Genomic DNA, 16,323 nt, shown 5'->3' on the forward strand with positions numbered 1-16,323 from the left:
TCCAAAGCCCAAATATAAGGATTCAGTGCATAAAAATAAGCTGGTCTCAACAAGCTGAACACAGCCATCAAGCAACAGAGTTTCTGATTAATTTTCAAGGTGTCTAGCAACAAGGCAATAACAGAGGATATAAAAAGGAAAACCTGATATTCCTAACTCCACTGAAAATTTATAACAGAAACTGGTAGCAGAGAAAGGGAAGAGCAAAAGGAGCTGCCATGAACGGCAAGTGGTCAAGAAAACCTATGTGTTTCACTATGGACATCTGAAAAAAAGTATCTCAAGTTCAGATTGCTTACATCTTTTCAGATGAATTGACTTCCTTCCATACCGTATTGAAAGCTAATCCTTCCTAATGAGACCTCTGTACTTGAACAAATTCAAGAACTCCTGAGCACAAAGACAAAGAACTGCAAACCATAGTTGATACCACTGAAAACATGACCCACGTTTCACCCAAAAGTCTCTCTTAAATTCCCCAAAACTGGTGCTCAAAGCAGGGACCAGATAAGCAGCTCTAGCTCCACATTAAGCAGTGAACAATACCAACAGTGGATGAGCAGAGGCAATTCTCTTATCCCCAACGAAATCTGCAAACATGACAAGAGACAAAGAAAAACCTCTTGGCTCCCTCAGGAACCTTCCGACAAACTCCTCACCGTGACCTTTGCTACGTAAAGCTTTGCTTTCTGCTGTATTCTCATGTGCCTACAGAATAAAGATCTTCTTGTCAGCAAGTGTTGATATTTAATTAAACTGGAATGACCACTGTGAATGCAGTCATATCATCACCCGTAGCAGCCTATGCATTTGGGGAAAATCCAAGAGACGGCATTCATAATTTAGTCATAATAGAGGTTTTAACATCAATATTTAATTGCATGTTCTTTTACTTTAGTATGACAGTACAGCTGGTGACACTGCTAACACTGTCAGTTTACATATTTCCAGTATTGTCTTCTCTTTACATTTTTCTCATTTAAATAAAATTTAAGATCTCTGATCATGTAACCTGACATTGTTTCTATCCTGAGTCATTTATTAGAGGAAGTTCAGAGCCATGTGACAAAACTCCAGCTACCTGCAAAGAAAGCATCAGCAGTAACATTCCAAGTAAATTTAGGACTTCCACTGGCAAGTCAGTCATCGGGTATCCAAACCATGAGCCTTAACAACCTGTGTCAGTAAGTATATCTTAAGAGAAACTCCTTGGAAACGTCTCAAGATGCAGTCTTGCAACAGTCTGCCTAAGCTGAACTGATAGTGCTATAAACCCACCTCCCACCGCCTGTCCTCTTCTACTCCAACCTGTGCATTAGCAACTGCTCTCATATCCTCATGCGGTTCCAGAAGCTAACCCCAAACAAAGCTAAGCTCAGTGACAGCCAGGCAACATGCACACATCACCTAAGTCTCACTCACCATGAGCAGAGACAAAGCCAAGTATCAGCACGAGGAGGAAGAGGAGCACGTGGTCGGGGCAGAAAACGGCGGAACTACAGCATCACTGACTTCCTTAGGTAATTCCGTGAGAGCCTCTCCCTTAAGCAAAGTCAGGACTGCAGGTATATTTCAGTAGCAAATGCCGAGCACATGCAGAAGCCTAAGAGAACTCCCTTTTTCTGCACTGGACTAGCACCAAAAAGCAGTGAAAAAAAATAAATCTAAGGACCTTTAGCTAAGAATACCAGATGCTCACCAGCTAGGCAGCACGTAACAAAATGCTGTTTGGGCAGAGAATGAACTCCCAACGAAGAGACAAAAACAAAGCTAGATTGTGTACATTAAGCAAGGCAGCTTCCAAGATGTTACATCCATTGTTTTTAAACAGCTGCAAAGAAGTGACAACAGTGCCTGGCTGACAAAGGAAGCGGATGTGTCTAGTGCCCAGCACTGCCACCAAGGTAGCATTAGACTTGCAGACTAGAAATTCAGAAAGAAAAAAAAGCAGCTTTGACTGAATTATATGCTAGCTGCTTCTTCAGCTGTGCTGGGTTTACTTCTGTCCTGTCCGTTAAGGGTTTGAAGGCACTACACTTAGGCAGTGAAACCAAACAATCTTGATCGCTTTTCCCTTCTCAATGGAAAAAGGACACGAGATCATTTTAGCCCAGCCTAATTTTCCTTCTCTTCTCTGAACACTGCAGTCAGATCCAAGTATGTCTTTTCTGTCTCCTAAAGACCTAAAGACCTTCAAGGAATCTTTGCTTCCTTGGACTGAGATGCGAGCCTACCAGTTCCACGACACCTCAAATCCATACCAAAAACATGCCACGCATTAAGTTTTCCTCTATCTGTACGACTTTCAAGTTGGTAGTTTGCTGTGTTGTTGTTGTTTTGTTTGTTTTTTAATAAATACTATTCAGGGGAAGAAAGCTTTCAACCAAATGCAGGGAAAAAAAGCCCTATGGACTGAAGATTCTTCCCCCTCCCCAGTCCTGTCTCAGGAAGGAACACAACAGGAGAAAGTGAACTCGAAGAAACCACGTCAACAAAAATAAGGAGAGAGAATGAAAACTAAACACAAAGCAGCTCCTCCCTATCCCCCAGCAGCACAGAAGTCAGTGGTCAACTTGCATTTGCTGATTTTTACCCCTGCCAGTATCAAGGAGTTGTACCTCCATCCACAAGGCCAACCACCCTGGTAGGACTGGGGCAGCCAGCAGAACTTAGTAATAAAAGGCTGCTGATAAAAATCTCTCACATGATGAACAGAAACTATCAGAACACACAGCCCAGCACTAAGGTAATAAGGAAGAACACTTGGATGAACTCTGCCTCCCCAGATAGTCTATGGACTAGCTTATTTCTCAGCACATTTATTATCTCGGTTCTTTAGAAAGTATTTCGGTTTTCTTATGCATTAAGAAAGAATATTACGTTTGAATTCCTCTCCTGTTTCATATTAGTTTCTCTCCTTCAGCAGTAGTATCGGACTTTGACCCAAGGAAAGGAGAGGATAAACACTGAGCAGAAAGAATCAACAGTTCTGACGCGGGAGCACAACAACCGTGCAGAAGGCAGCTTGCCCACAGGTAGGCCAGGGTCACTGGTCCTGGTTGTACCAGGGACAGCTGAAGACGACAACTAGAAAGTGACAAAAAAGGGCGATGGAGATTCTGACAGAGCATTTGAGGGCCATTACTTACTCTGGAGAGGCTTCAAGCAGAAATATGACAACCCATGACAGGTCTGGCATGCCTGCTTTGTGTGCAGGAGCTTCTGTTTTAACCAGACCATCAATAAACAAGCCCTATGGAGGAAGGGACGATATGGTAAGGTGCATTAAGATGTCTTCCACATCAGCTTCGTGTTCTTTGTGGAATTGACAAATAGCCAGGTTTCATATCTGGACAAACCTTTCTAAAAAAAAATTTCTTTAGTTATGGAATTGTCACCCCATTCTTTTGTTAATACCCAACAAATTTAGTTCTGATAACCCTGACCAAAATGGCGAAGCAACAGTGAAAAAAGATCACTTCAAGTGACTAGTTCTTCTCTAGCCGTACTTGGCTTCTGCACAGATGCAGAAATACAGAAAGCTTTTTAGGTTGAAAATAACAAAGTCATCAAAAACATCTGAGAATAAGGTATTTTTCAAGGACAATATTTTCCAAGAATAAATTAATAAAGGGTTTCAAAAATACAGTTTCAGAACAGTTCTCCCAGTGACATTTTGTGACCATGTCATGGGCAACAACAGCACACGAGCTCATTTCAAGGATCTGAACCTACACCGGAATTGTATTCCTTCCCCTCTGACTCCGTAGGTTGAGCCCCATTTCACTGCCTGTTAAAGAAGTTATTCTGACAATCTCTACCACTGCCCCCTCCCCTGCAAAAGTCAGGAGATTCTAAACTGACAACATTCCTTTTTTCTTGAGACTAAAACAATACTGTAACGGTAGTCAAAACCACACAGCGAGCTGTTATGGTTAACAACAGCTACTATTTTGAGATCATTACATATTTCAGAGTCGTTCTTCTCCGGCCTGGAGTTTCTAGTGTTTTTTTTTTAACTCATATAAAGCAAAAGAAAAAAAAACGCACATAGAAAAACACAGATGTGGTTTAGCATAAGGCATAACAGAGAGATAACAGACGAGAAGTAAATTCTATTGTTTCACTATGAGATAAAGGTAGGATGCAAGACATCATCACTGTGGCAGAGTCCTGTTTGTTTGTTTGTTTTTCCTACATCACATGCAAGTCAAATCGTTACTTTGGTTGTAAAATACAGAAAAATGCAAAACTGTAACTTTCACCATTTATCAAAAACTGACAAGCTCTCAGATTTGCCTGCAGAGGAGACTGCACAGCTTTTTGACTCTAGGAAGTGCTGCGAAACAGTCTCATTCCTGTGCAGCCACCCACAAAGGTAGTAGTGTGCTTGTCTTTTCCTTGGTCCCACAACCAACTATTCAAAGAAAGCCACTTACACTGCTTCCAGTTTCTTTACAGTGTAAGGGCGCCCAGAATCCAAAGGAAGGTTGGCTGGAAAGCCTCTCACAAAACAAGCAATTGCTCCTATTAAAGCATCTTTTTCATGACAGCGCCTATGAACCCCTGGGTCATCTTTTAAACAGCAATTCAATTACGGCGCACTTGCAGAGGATTTACCAAGTAAGTTTCACCAAAAGAAAACCAACAGTATTAGCTCTAGCTATTACTTTCACAAGATCATTTGCATTTTGCATGTACAGGAATGCTACTACTGGAAGTTTTATGCACAACCACACTACTTCAGAACAAGTGCCCCTCAGAGCATCATCAGCCCCAGCCCAGACCTCCAACGACTCCAATAAACTCATCCAGCAGACTAAGGGAAACAACTGGAAGCGACAAATCCACACTGAGCAGTGTGTGTATTTTAGTATCATCAGTACCACAACAGTAGTTTGGGGGTTTTTAATAAAAAACACACTCTAAACAAGCACATCAAATAGACATCTTTTCAGAGGAAACAAAGTGAGACAAGAAGTCTCTTGCCTCGTGTCTCCTGGAAAAGAGGTGAAGACACAGAAAACATGATAAGCTGGCAAATGGGTAAGCAGCACACCTGAGGAGCCAGGTCAGTACACCCAGGGTACTGGTCCCACCAGTACTGGATAACTTCCTACGGATGCCTGTCAACCCCATCTGTAATTAGGCGCTATTAATAAGTTCCTCGGGGGTGACGCTTCAGCTCTGACTCAGAACACCCCGAGCGAGATGCGCTTCGATCCCAGCAGAGCGCACGGGGCGCTGGGGCTCCATCGAGACGGACGGAGCTTCTTGGCCTCCTGAGGCGCCGAGCCGATCGCTCTCCAGGTGAGTCCCTGGCAGCTCTGTTAGCTCTGGGTTCGAGCACTGCAATAGCTGAAAAGGGAAAGGCACTTCGGGTTTGCCTTGCCTACACACGTTAAAAGCAGCACCTCCTTCTCTTGAAGTCAGCTATGAGCATTTCTTTCTCAAATGGCCCATGGAGAATCCAGCTGATGCCAGACAGCAGGCACCAGTGCCTGCAACCAGTACCATAGCTGAAGCAGGGGCTGGTGCATGAACAAGCAGGCAGAGCACCTTCTCACTAGGAAGACAGATTCCTTTGGGGAATCAGAACAAATAAAACAAGTCCTTTATTACTATTCTTCAGTGCTTTGAGTATAGACGCACTTAAAATAGAAGCGAAAAGAACAATTTCTTCAGCTTTTATATACTGAAGACAGAACTCAGCCTACCGTCCACTCAAGCCTGAGCACACTACTTCTCAGCTGCAAAGTTTCAAAGCATATTACGAAGTTTCAGCAGCTTTTCAGGGTCACGAGAGCAATCACAAACAAAAATTCACTCTCCCTCCAAATCCTAATCCACCATCCTCAAAATCTAACCCAGCTGTACTCTAGGCATCAACACACCGTTCGTCTTCAAAACTCTCATTCAGGACCCAGAATCATGGTCCAAAGCTACTGGATGTGCCATGGGTATTACCAGCCTCACATTTGGTGTAATTAGCATGTCAGAGACTCTCAGGGATTTCATCTGTCTTACAGAGGAGAGATTTTTAGCTGCCATTAAGAGGAGTTGCCATTGGAAGTATCATTTCCTACCTCTAGACAGGTTGCCTTGAACACTGGGGGCAAAAAACAAAAATATTTTCTCTCTTCTAGAAGAAATTCAAATCAGTGTCAAACATAAAAAGGCAACAAAACAAGAGCTACCATTAATGGAAAGATCAATAAAATACACCCATAGAAAGCCAAGTGTTGGCTTTCCTCCCTCACCCCCCAGCAGTCTGCTGAAACTGGCCACAATTCCTAAGTTAACACCAGGGTAAATACTTCAAGAAATAATCATGTTGTACAAGCTTTGCAGAAATAAATAGTTGGATCGAGGAAAGACAGCCCATCCAAACTGGTGCCTCTTGAGGCCAAGTGCTGCAGAGTTCAGCTTTAATACCGGTAACATCCTTCCATGCACAGGTATCGTACAAGTGCCCCGAACACATAGAAATACTTTCAGGGCTTGCTTGCAATATTATACTTTAAAAAAAAAAAAAAATCCAACCACAAGACAGCAAGCCACAGGAAGCCAGGCTTCATAAACCTGTTGCTCACACGGCTACTAGTTTCATTCTTGATTAACTGAAGTAAAACCACGAAAGAGCCGCTTTTCAGAATTTACTGCAGCTGTAATAGCAGTCATTTTAACACAAAACTGCAGAACCAGGGACAATCACTTGGGAACCACAATTCAGGTACCATTGAAGAAAAACAAAAACCTTATGTGGAGAGCAGGGGGCAATTTCCACAGGCCACACAGCAGCACTTTGGAGGCAGGAGAATGCAGGATCCAGCCCCGTGTGTACCTCGACACCCTCCGCAACGCTCCAAGCTGCCTCAAGCAGTATATCCACACCAGCGTTTTAGTTTGGATCAGTAGCAGACTTTCAAGGAAATCTGAGTCACCCCACTTACTGTGCTTTGGTTTGCATCTCAGAGCGATTTCTAAACACAAGACTGGCCACCTCTCGGATTAACCTAAACCAAAACTCCTGGAGAACACCTAGTACCCAGCAGGATTTGGGGTATACTCAGTTCACAGAACCCGAGAACAGCTCGTCTGGAATAAAACCCCAACAACTACACATACAACTGTGGACACTGGGTCTATGTAACTTGGTTCCACCCTACAGGTCACCTTCAGCTACAGCTCGCTGCTTGATCATCTAAGAGAGGTTCAAGCAGCAATAACTCAGCCCATAGGCTTCAGCTGCCAACACCCCCCTCCTCAGCCCTAAAAAGGGCTGCACTGGGGATTTGAGCATTTCTTTTCCTAGAGTAACCAGAGCAGGAGCGTTGCAGCACTCATCTGCTTTTGCTTCCACCCCTTTGTAGTCAGGAGTAGCAAAAGCTGGTGGGACACATCTAGGAAAGTCTTCTGATTAAAAACAAAAGGCATTTCGTGCATCACTCACATCTCCTGTAATACCTTTTATATAACAGCAAAAACACAATTCAATAGCCCACATCAATGGCTCCGCTACAGCTTGTGGTAGGAAACGAAGCACGTGCTCAGTAACACTCAGTACTTCTCGCCCGTCATCTCAGCCAGCAAAGCTGCCCAGATAGGAGTGAGTTCTCCTGGTGTGGGAATAAGCTAATGAACACTTTCTGAGTGTATTACAGGATTACCATAGTGTACATGAGTTTCAGTTTCCTTGTCTCAGTTCTTTAGCAACAGTTCTATCATTTTAGATTTCTCTTTCCAGTCACCCACTTCTCTTTTGCAACCCAAGCTCTTACATGCGAGGTGCTGAGTCTCAAACACAATACCTGGCTGACAGAACCAGAGGAGAGCTGGCGAGAACAGGCCACGGCAATAGGGCATGAATTGCACACAATGGTCATAAAATTACAATAAAACGTTACCTCCTCTACTCAAATCCTCATCAGCTTAATCCATTAGCTCCTTGATAAAAACAATCAGTTCACACGCTAACAATGCAGAGCCCTGTTTGCTCTGCGCTCGGTAAAGGTCAGCTTCCTGCACCGGGGTGCACACAAAGCCGCTGAGTTACCGAAGGTGCTGTTTTGTGTTAGCACACACCAATGCCCCGAGAGCTACCAGGACAGACTGCTGCTTTCTTCTGTGACTTAGTCGGAAGTCTGTGGTCATTGACTTGTCACGCGTGTCATCATGTCGCACACTACAGAGCCATCTTGAGCTCCCCAGTAGCCTGGTGTGAAACACCCTTAAGCGAACTGGCTGTTGTCATGAGCTGAATTCCTGTTACTAGTGCTCGCGAGAAGAGATTTAAGCACCTAGTCGTATTATTTAGATGTAAGAAATCTCAACGAAAACATCATTTCCCACCAGAAAAGCTGAGAACCTACACCACAAGCCAGTAATGTAGTATCACCATAAAATGAGGAACTGAAGTAATGTTAATGAGAAACTAACGGTGCACGGGGAAAAAGGGTAGTGGGTGACACTTGTCCTAGCAGAACAATACCTGGGCCTGAATTACTTCCTCAGATTGTACAAGTGGCTGCAGCAGCCGAGACTGGGGGGTTCCCTTCTATCAATTCCTACGCTAAAAGCACCTGCGTGACTTCTCTCCCAGCGTAAGCGTTCCCAAGAGCCAGAAGACTGACTGCCCCTGTGCTGACTTGCAGCCCTTCTGTTTCACAACGCCAGCAGTGCCTCAAGAAGCTGAGGTGAGCTGAACAGCCAGAGGTCGTCCCCAGCATGGTCATCCCATGCAAAACTTTTCAGACCAGTTTTCTTTGTGAGTGCCACTCATTATCAATTCCTCAGAACTTGTTTGGCTTCAGCACAGGATACTGCCGCAGGTACACACTACCTCACTGCCTCACCAATCCCACAAGCACACTACAGGACCCACGAGCTCCCAAACACTCCTCAGCTACAACATTTACATGACAGAGTTGAAATTCCCCACACTAGAAGCAATCAGTCTTAGAGACTTGCCAGGTTTCAGCCAGTTTGAAGTCTCCCATGCTAGATATCAGCCCAAGCCTGAAATGCATCGGCCAAATAGCTGAGGAGTTCACAAGGCTGTCTGTTAAACGGTTTGGATTATGTTTTTGGAAACTCAGCATCCTTGTTCTTGCATCAAGGGCGTGTTTTTCATTGTCCATGCAGACAATCTCTCTTTTCCAAACTCTTACCGTCTGACATTGATATGTTTTTTAATTTAGAATCTGCAATGACATTATGTCAGATATTGCACCTGAGCTCCCTGAAGATTACATGCATACTAGATGTGCTGAAGACCAGGGCTAAACCAGAGCCCTCCTGAAGTTTCATACAACATTTCTCTTGCCTTCACACCACCAGCAGTTAGGCAGTGAGGGAGAAGCACCAACAGTTCACACCCTGTACATCTGTAAGCCAAATCTTGCAGATGACCAAGCATAAATCAGCGAAGCACAGAATGACAAAAGTGACAGGCATGGAAGGAGCCAGGGCTGCAAGAATCTTGACTTCAACAGTTTTCCAAAGAAATCACCATTGCTTCCTTCTGATTTGGTGAAAAGACCGACATTCAGACCAAGGCTCTGGGGCTGCTAAAAGGCCCAAGATCTGGAGGATGCACCTTCACAGAGAGGTGAAGAGAGGCAGGAATGAACCCAGAGATATGAGAAAAACTTGTTGGACAAGGTAGCAGGAACAAAAAATATAAAGAAAAAAGTAAAACAGAGCATACTTGGTACTAACACTACAAGGTGACAGGCAGAAAGGATCGGCATTAAAGAAAAAATCACACACAGGAGTGCAGGACCTATTAGGTACTTGCTCCCCATGGCTCACACATGGAGCCTAGAACTTAGATTCTTTTAGCGAGGCTTTCCCTTGCATCTGGGGAGACCGTGCCTGCAAAAACCAGCAGCTCGTCATCTTCCAGAGCTGCCCGAATACACGAGCTCTCTTTTACTAAGCTACAGCAATAGGCCTATGTGCCATGTCTATGCAGCCCGACTGTAACGATGAGCCAGGAGATGCTGCCACACAACAGATTCCAGTCTTCAGATTTTGGGGGGAGAGGAAAAAAAGGAAACATCCTGCTTCAATGACTGATATTCATGATTATAATATAGATACTCCAGACTGGTTTTTTTTATTATTTTACATCCAATATTGAGTGGATTATTACAAAAGAGAAAGACAGTAAAAAAAGACAACACAGGTAAGAAATATTGACCACTCTCAGTCGCCCCCTCTGAGAAGAGCAGTTCTTTCATTCAGGATCTTAGGAGACTGTATTCAGCACTCAAACTTCACAAGCTTTAACTTCAACTGTGACAGGTTCATATTTATGCAAGGCAGGGTCTCAAGCTGAGTAAGAGAAGTCAGGAGCCCACATTAGCAACCACCTCTGGAAAAATGGATGTGAACAAACGAGCACCCACCCGATGGTAATTCCACACCGGAGCTGAGGAGGCAATTACATTACCCAGGGTAACTACTGGGGGCGAGGCTACTCTCTGCTTTCTGCAGCTCTCGGCCTTTCTAACTGACCACCTCACAGCTACTGCAATAAAAGATTGGTTCTACACACTGCCCCCAACTTCTTTTCTCACCAAAAAAAAGTCAGATACCTACTTCTTTCCTTGTCACTTTCTGTTTTGCCCTTCATAGCCCCTACAGGTGTCTCTGACCTACTAATGCCTGAAATTCCTCCAAGACTCCCAACCACATCCTTCAAATATGCAAGGCCTCCTCCTGTCAGCCTCACAAAAAAGCCACGTGCTATATATACAGCCCGCTCCACACAACATTAGTTCAGTATCCCCACATATTGATGTTCTGTGCCTTAATTAAACCACATATCCCGTAAGACAACATCCTCTAAACACCTGTGCCAAACGGGAGATGAGGGGCTGTGGAAACAAGCACATGCTAACACAAACCTGCAGAACACACGATACACAAATGCAATTTCTCCTCATTTCCACCTGAGCCAAACAGCCTTACATTCCAACGCAGAGCATTTTTTCACAGATCTCTGGCCCTCAAGTGTTTTATGCACCAAATGTCCTTCAAGCACAACCATATGCCCAGGACAGACGACTTCACACCTTCCAGATGCACATACTCACATTAGTATAAAGGTATATCTAATACACAGGCATAGACACATCCCAGCCCCTGAGCCCACGTGCACGGGGCTTGTCTTTATCAGAGTGCTTTTAGTTAGCTCCTGATCAGTCAAGACCATTACAAGCCCTAGTTTCAGCAAAAGTTCACGTTTAATGGTCAATTTACTCACTGGAACAAATAGAACAAAATATAGAGGAGGAAGAAAAAAAGAGCCTTTAACAGGAACCCCATGACTGTTTTGGTAGACTCCCTTAATCTGTCAGTATTCCTAACAGTAACAAGTTGCCTCATCTTCAATCACTTTTTTTCCCAGTTTCCACGGGCTGCCGCAACTGGGAACTTCTCCCCACACCAAAGGGAGCACAGGATGCCCACCGCCTCCCACCTGCTCAGCCCCAGCTCACTGCCACTCCCCCCCCACCATTTCAGCTTTCCACATCTGCGGCCAAAAGGCCTGCCTCCTCTCTCTGTAGTTCCCACTAACTCAGCACTATGAAAATTCCAGTTTCCCTTTTGCGCAAATACCATTGCCCTGGTACACACATGGACGCACAGCCTACGGGAAGCTTCCCCCTGTACAAGCACAATCCCCACAAACTCATCCTACCCCCGCATCTTTCCAAACCCACAGAGACCTTTCAATGCCCCCGCTGCTCATTTCTACTTCTAAGTATACAGCCAAGTTCCCTCACAGCCTCAATCTACAGTAAACCGTGGCAATTTACCCACAAGAATAAAGCATTGATGCCCTTACAGACAGAAGCTTACACTGCCTGACATCACCAGTACGGATGGATGCCTACAGATACCTCCCAGCACATGCACGGCCTTTTCTCCAAACAGCACCATTGCATCCACAAGATATGGCAACTGCCGTAAGTTTTCCAATTTGTATTCCATGGCTCAGCCAACAAACATCCAGGCTTCCCATGTCGTCACGGGTAGGCCAGCAGCCCATGGCTCCTGCCATGCTCCCGGGGCACAGACCGCGTCGCTTGCTGCCCTGGCCTGTCCCAACACACACGAAGCAGGGCTCGCTCCGCTGGTGACAGCCAGCCATCTCTCTCAGCCCTCGACAGGAGCGCCCGACAAACCAACTTGCATGCAGCTAAGCACATGCATGCCTCTCTGTCCACATACCATCTCCTATTACACACGAAGGTCTCGCACATTACGTCTAACCGCAGCGGCCACCAAACAAAACAAGTTCAGAACCTTGTAGGAACCTGTTGCCACCGTGCCTGGAAGCCGGACACGGGCTTGCCGCCCAAAGCCTCCTCCTCCTCCACACCGTCCAGAAGCCACACAGCTTATCCCTTCAGTTCTCACAACACGTCCAGGATTAGCTGCCTACCGCTCCCAGGTGTACAAGCCTTCGCGTACCACTACCCCCAAACACGTGTGCCTTCCCATGCCGCCTGCACCCCTAAGGCACGAGCACACCCCGGGCACCATGCCCCTCAGCCCCCCCCACCAGGCGGCCGCCCCCAGCCCCTCAGACGGCTCCCCCCTTCCCCCGGCCCCGAGCTGCCCCCACCCCCGGCGCCGAGCCCCCCGCCCGGCCCCAAGGGCCCTGCCCCCAGCTTCCCCCCGACCCCCCCGCACCGCGCAGGAGGGCCCGGCTGGCAGAGCAGCTCCCCCGGCGGCCGGGCCCTGCTCCCCCAGCGGCGCCCCGCCGCTCCCCGCCGGCCCGGGCCCCTCTCCCCGTACCTGTCGGCGGAGCGGCGCCGGCGGCCCGGCAGGGCAGGGCAGGGCAGGGCACGGCAGGGCAGGGCAGGGCCCGTCCCGCGCGGTGCGCTGCGGGGCCCCGAGGCAGGCGGCGAGGCGCAGCCCGTGAGGCGCAGGCCCTCAGGCGCGGCCCGCCCCGCGCCGGCCGCCGCCGGCCGCAGCCGCCGCCCGCTCGCGCAGCCGGAGCGCCGCCCGCAGCGCCGCCATGTTGGGAGCCCCCGTCCCGACGGCCGCCGCCGGCCCCGCCCTCCCCGCCGCGCTACGTCACGGCCCCCCCCCGAGCCGCCCCCCCGGCGATCCCGCCCCCCTCCCCGCGCCCGTCCCGAGCCTGCTATTGGCTGCCGCCGACGTCGCTCGCCCCGTTCCCGCCCCCCCCCCGCCGTCATTGGGCGCCCGCTCAGCTCGCGCTGGAAAGCCTCGGCGCCATTGGGCGAGCCGCGAGCCGCTCACCCGCCGGCCCCGCTGGGGAGCGTCTCCCGATTGGGCATTTCGCACCCGTCTCGCCAGCTATTGGCCGCCGCTCTCGTCCATCACGGCGCCGGCGCGCGCGGCGCCTGCCTTTCTCCGCACTTTCTTCGCCCGGCCTCGCCGCCTGGGCAGGCCGGACGGAAGCGGCTGTCAGGCGGCGCCCCCGCCCCGCCCCTCCCCGCCGCCGCAGCCTCCCCGCCCCGCCTTACCTGCGGCCCATTGGCTCCCGGCGCTGCCACTCCCCCGCCACCTCCCTCGCCCCGGCCGCCGCTGCGCGGGGTGGGCGGGAACCGGGCGGTGGGTGCCTCCTCCCGATTGGCTGCTTCCCCTGTCAATCCGGCCGGGCCGGCGGGCCCCCGGCGGAGCCGCGGCGCGCGCGCCGCTCCGCGCCGCGATTGGCCGCGCCGCGCCTGCGGGGAGGGGAAAGGTGCGCGGCGCCCCCCCGGCGGGGAGGGGAGGGGAGGGGGGAAATGCCCGTATGTCCGCGCGATGACATCACCGGCAGCCAATCAGGGGGCGCGGGGCCGGCCGGCCGGGGGGCGGAGGCTCGCGCCCGCCCGTTGGGGCCGTTGCGTTGCGTGCCCGGTGCTTCACGGCCATCGGCCCCCAGTAGCTCACAGCCCCGCAGTGCCTCACAGCCCCCGGTACCTCAAATCCCCTCAGTACCTCAGCCCCCCGGTACCTCACAGCCCCCCGGTACCTCACAGCACCCACAGTTACCTCACAGCCCCTATTACCTCACAGTCCCCAGTGCCTCACAGCCCTCGGTACCTCACAGCCCCTCAGTACCTTACAGCCCCCCGGTACCTCACAGCCCCCCCCGTTACCTCACAGCCCCTATTACCTCACAGCCCCCGGTACCTCACAGCCCCCCGCTGTTCCCAACGGGCAGAAGCCAGCCTGGGTCACCCCCGGGACACCCAGCTCCCTCCCTGCCGCCCCATGTTGGGTTTATGCTGGCCGCAGAATGGGCTCAGAGCAGCTGTGTGCCCCTCGGCTCCCCCACCCCAGCCCGGTGGCACACGGGCTGATCCTTTGTGCCCCTTCACCATGTGCTGGGGTTGAACGGGCACCGCGGTCGTACATGGGGCCATAGGTCGAAACTCAGCTTACCTAGCGTTTTTATTGATCTGTCTCAACTTTTCTGGAGCTTTGGAAAAGCCCTGAAAAAGCCTGTAACTTGACAATAGGCCCCCTCTCTCTTCCACACAGGCGCACAATGGGATTATTTCCCAGAGTTACATCCACAGTCCAGAAAATACGCAGCTTTTAGCTTTAAGGTCATTGACACGCACACGAGATAACCCTTGCCTGGCACTCCAGAGGCAGCTTGAGCAAAGGTAACAGGAGCTGGAGCTGTGCTTTCTGCAGGTCCAGTGCACGTATGCTGCGAGGAGGAGGTTGGAAGGGGCACGCAGCGTGGTAGCGCTGCTTCCCGCAGCTCTCTGCCAGCCGGCAGAGTTGATGGACACTGAAACCTCGATTGCCTCAGAACAGATGCTCACAAGCAAGTTCGGAAACAGAACACTGAGACCACGGATCGCCCTCTGCCATGGAAGACTTGCTAATAGACAAGCTAATTTGAGTGCCCAGCCCCGGCTGCCAATCAACCTAGTTATCCTTGCCGTGTCCACATGATCTGGGAGACTCAATATACTTTTATACACCTCACTAGGAGTTTGTTTTCTTTTTGTTTTTTTTTGGTGTGTGTGTGCCTTTCCTGAGGCTTACTTCTAGTGGTTATTTAAATACAATTTATGTATTATTAAAGTGATGACACATCTGGCTAAAAATTGCTGTATTTTCTGGTCGGTGAACATAAAATTCATTCAACATAGATAATTCTTGGGCTGCATTTGGAATAGCAGTTTTTACTTTAAGTGATTCACTGGGAATTTTGGAAAGCCTGTCACTCTTGAAACACAGATTTCAGCAGGTACAGAACTGAGCTGTAATTTTATCAGGTCTCTGTTTACAGCCTCCACTTTGCTACTCGGCCGCCTGCCAGCGAGATACCACAGGCAGCATTAGATAATCCTGCCCCGTATGACCAAGGTATACTCAGCTGATACTGACTCCCCCATCTCATTTACTGTAGCAGCCATTCTTCCCACAGTGGCTACTAAAAGCAAAATGTTCACAAATATCGAAGAAATAGTCTTTCAGTTGTCATTCAAACCATCTGACCCTGTCTTTCTCCTTGCTCCCAGATTCAACACATTCTTATCCCCTTCATTTCACCTTCTGCTCCAACTGCATATACAGTTTTATAACAAATTCTGAAAAATATAAAATACTTCCTCGATACATCACCTCAGTACCAGTACAACCTTTACTGAATTGATTTCCCAAAATGATAAATACTACCCTATGTTATTTTTAATGCAATAAATTCTATACCCTACTGTTTCTCAAACACAACCTGCTTAAGTGTTAGAGAGAAACTAAAAATCTACACTACGCACATGAGTCCTTAACCCAGCAGAAACAGCACATTCCTAATCACTAGAAAATGTGCATATCTGGCTGGTTTACGTGGGCTAAACCGAAATGCTGCCGTTGCTCAAGAGGTGTGTGTGGCAAGAGGCAAGGATCACAGTGGCAGGCAGCAGGGGCGGTGGGGTGAAGTAATAAGTAGGTGAAATAATGGCTGTATGTGGCAATGCGGAGTTAATGGCTAATCGAGGGATTTTGTGGCTTTTCATGGCTGGCCCCAGTTTAGCTTCATGAAAGATTTCTAAAGCAGAATATTTGTCTGTGAGAACGTGTGTGCATTGGATCAACATTAAAGCAAGCGTGCCTGGAAGTGTATGTACTTTCATATATATGCAGTGTCTATCTGATTCTCAGAGCTGATGCAAATAACTCTAGAAATGTTAACTAATACGTGGGAAATAGATTGTGCAGGATGAAGGTAATTCACAAGACAACTTCTATTTGATACTGTACTGAAGAGCAATGAAAGTGAGTCCTTACCATACAGAGTTTTTAAAATTCCCAATTCTCTGTATTCTACTTTTATTG

At 48.5% G+C, this 16,323-nt stretch overlaps 1 protein-coding gene across 11 annotated transcripts in view; it reads right to left on the reverse strand.

Annotated features, from left to right (window-relative positions):
• The window catches only part of PPM1B (protein phosphatase, Mg2+/Mn2+ dependent 1B), a 58,732-nt gene extending 44,983 nt beyond the window's left edge, over window positions 1-13,749 (reverse strand). For 2 of the 11 annotated variants that reach the window (XM_083828811.1, XM_083828814.1), the window contains exon 1: window positions 13,509-13,688. The gene's annotated coding sequence lies outside the window, so the exon portion shown is untranslated. Of the gene's footprint in view, window positions 1-12,813; window positions 13,055-13,281; window positions 13,465-13,508 lie in introns of those variants that run through there. The other 9 variants (XM_083828816.1, XM_083828810.1, XM_083828812.1 and 6 more) reach the window with 8 other exon arrangements.
• Between the last annotated feature and the right edge of the window lie 2,574 nt (window positions 13,750-16,323).

This window comes from Anser anser (assembly GCF_964211835.1).
Source record: "Anser anser genome assembly, chromosome: 3".
NCBI lineage: Eukaryota > Metazoa > Chordata > Aves > Anseriformes > Anatidae > Anser > Anser anser.